A 3,249-nucleotide genomic window follows, 5' to 3' on the forward strand; every position below is an offset into this window, starting at 1 on the left:
CGCTATAGAAGAGTTTCACTTATTTTATTATGTAATTGAATATATTTCGAAAAATAAAAAACAATATCTAATTATATTTATAGCGAAAAATTTTTTTCTCCCGTAGTCATTCAAAAAAAATAAAATTTTTGTTTCATGCCCGGTTTCATTTTGGTTTCATGCAATCTTCAAGATGTGACCTCAGCTGGCAAGATGTCTGCACGCCGAGGGTCAAACAAGTAGGGGAGTTTATCAACGGCACCTAGCTGTTGGTATATTTAACTATTTTGGTGAAAATTCGTATTTTTTGTTGCTGAAAATTAGATGAATGAAAATTCAGGTTTTTCACCTTAAAATTCAACAATTTGGTTGGAAATTTATGTATATTTAATGAAAATTTATTTCTTTTCGTTGAAAATTAATCTTTTTGGTTTAAAAATCATTTCTTTTGTTGAAAATTCAACTGTTTGATTGAAAAGTCATATGTTTTTAATAGGAAATTATTCTTTTGTTGAAAGTTCTATTATTTTGGTTAAAAATTAATTTCATTAATTGAAATTTATTTGCGTTTGGTTAAAATTTTAATTTTTAACTAGAAACTTAAGTATAATATATGATAGAATTTTGAGTTAAAAATGTATTTTTCTAAGTTGAAAATTCATCTCTTTGGTTGAAAAATAATTTTTTTGTAAATTAAACTATTTTGTTGAAACAAATTTTTTCGGTTCAACATTATTTTTTTAACTGAAACATAAATTAATCCTTTTTTGGTTAACAATGTATCTTTTTTAGTTAAAAATAAAAATATATTAAAAATTTTATGTAATTTAAAAAAAAATTTTCTTTTTATGTACGTTGGAAAACGGTTAAATATATACAGCGTTTGATGAAAATTATAGTTTTTGCTACAATATATTAACTATAAAATTTTTGACTGAAAATTAATTTTTTAAACTAAATATTGGACCATTTCTTTTGTTGATTTTTACTCTTTTTAGTTGAAAAATCTACCTTTTGGTCAACTATTTTTATTTAAAAATTTATCTTTTTAGTTGAAAATAATTTTTCCTTTTATTGCAAAAAAGTTTTTTTTTATTTTTTTGTTTTGAAATTGTTCTTTTTTATACCGCTTTTTTTTAAATTAGACTATCTTGTGGACAACTCTTTTTTTTTCGAGTAAAAAATTTGTTTGTTGAAAATACAATTTCATTGTATAAAACTTAAATTTTAGAATAAATGTGGAAAAAAAAGATCGATTTTATTATTTGATTGAACAGGTTTTCAAACATAAAGCATAATATCCAAATAAATTTATGTTAACATTTTTTTCAAGGTATTAAAAGAATAAAGCCTCGTCCTATGGATTTGATATCATTGTTTGGCTCACGGCATGCAGACATTTTGAATTTCCCCAACAAAACCTGAAATAGCTCATTCTTTGACCCTCGTTGTGCAGCCATCTTGCCAGCAGACAGCTAATGCAAAAATTACTAAAATCCCTAGAATCTGGTGATAAAATTACAGCTGGAGATGACAATCAGCTGACTTCATTGATTTTTTCATTCTTGTCAAGAATATAAAAACAGTTAAAAGAGTCGTAAAGAAATACAAAATTCATTTAACATATTGTAAAATTTTCCGTCGTCTAGAAAATTTTCTGTAAATCTTAAAACCTCCATAAACAAGGTATTTATTTTAATTTATATTACATATTAATAAAAAAGATATTTATTTTTTGTAAAAAGGACATTATCTAAAGTTTGTTTATATTTAAAGTGATATAATATTGCTTATAAATGAACAATATTTTAAATTTCCAAATTTTCTTTAATCATATTTGTGTTAACTGCTCATCAAAAATTTATTTCAAGATGTTCGTATTTCTAGAGTTTATGGCGTTTATACAGTTTTGAGGTTAGGTTATATTAAAATATATATATATATAAAAGGAGAATTTTTGCATTCCGTAATTGTTTACCAAAAAAAATTAAGATTATGTTTTGATGCTTTCGATTTTTATGAGTTTTTTTTTTGAAGTTTTTTATTTTCCATGCGAATTTGTAGTTTTCCATGCGGAATTATTACAAAATCTAAAACTTTCAACCAAAAAAGATGAATTTTCAAAAAGAAAACTCGAATTTTCCACAAAATAGTACCTTTTCCAACAAAATAGACTTGATTTTTAAACAAAAGAAAGTTGAACTTAACCAAAAGATATGAATTTTTAACCAAATAGATTCATTTCCAGTTTAAAAAAAAAAAAAAAAAAAAAAAAGAATTTTCAGCTAGAGATGAATCTCCAAGAAAAAATGCATTTTTAAAAAAGTAGTTCAACAATAAAAAAAATGAATGCCCAACACAGATAATTTTAAAAAATTGAATTGTAAATTAATAAGTTAAATTAATCTAAAAACTACAATTTTTCAACCAGATATAAATGTTAATCGGAAAATAAATCTTTTTATTTTGATTTTTAAGGATTTTCTTAAAAAGTCATCTTTTTTAGATCAAAATTCAACTCTCGTTTAATTTAATTTTAATGTTCTGAATGCCCTGATGAATCAATCATTCATATTTATGTAAAATTAATGCGGGTACCGTATTGAATTCGATTGAAGACTCTTCGATTTCCCAACTTTTAAAATAAAATTATTGCATTTTCAGTCAAAAAAGATAAAATTTTGAATTCATAAGTTGAATTCAACCAAAAAGGAGAAATTTTAAACCAAAGATATGAATCTTCAAACGAAAAAATTAATTTTTAACAATGCTGTTAAAATTCAACCAAAAAAGATTAAAATTTAAAATCAAAAAGTTAAATTCAAACAAAAACGAAAATTTTTTAAACAAATATAGTAAATTTCACTCGAAAAAATGAATTTTTAACAAAGTAGTTTAATATTTAACCAAAAAAGATTACAATTTTAATTAAATCAAAAAGTTAAATTCAATCAAAAATGAAATTTTTTTACCCAAATATAGTAAATTTCAATCGAAAAAATGAATTTTTAACAAAGTAGTTTAATATTCAACCAAAAAAGATTACAATTTTAAATCAAAAAGTTGAATTCAACCAAAAATGAAAAAATTTCGAATCAAAGATATGAATCTTCATTCGAAAAAACTAATTTTCAAGAAAGAAATTTAGAGTTCAACCAAAAAAATTTTAATTTTAAATTATAAAGTTAAATTCAATCAAAAACAAAATAATTTTAACCAAATATAATAAATCTTAAATCGAAAAAATTAATTTTCAACAAAGCAGTTTAA

At 22.4% G+C, this 3,249-nt stretch overlaps 1 protein-coding gene across 1 annotated transcript in view; it reads left to right on the forward strand.

The window, feature by feature from the left end:
• The first annotated feature begins 1,526 nt into the window (after positions 1–1,526).
• Positions 1,527–3,249, forward strand: part of LOC117169228 (UPF0729 protein CG18508) — a 5,107-nt gene continuing 3,384 nt past the window's right edge. Inside the window, exon 1 of the mRNA XM_033355489.1 lies at positions 1,527–1,665. The gene's annotated coding sequence lies outside the window, so the exon portion shown is untranslated. The remainder of the gene's footprint in view (positions 1,666–3,249) is intronic.

The sequence above is a fragment of the Belonocnema kinseyi genome, chromosome 3 (assembly GCF_010883055.1).
Source record: "Belonocnema kinseyi isolate 2016_QV_RU_SX_M_011 chromosome 3, B_treatae_v1, whole genome shotgun sequence".
Taxonomy (NCBI): Eukaryota; Metazoa; Arthropoda; class Insecta; order Hymenoptera; family Cynipidae; genus Belonocnema; species Belonocnema kinseyi.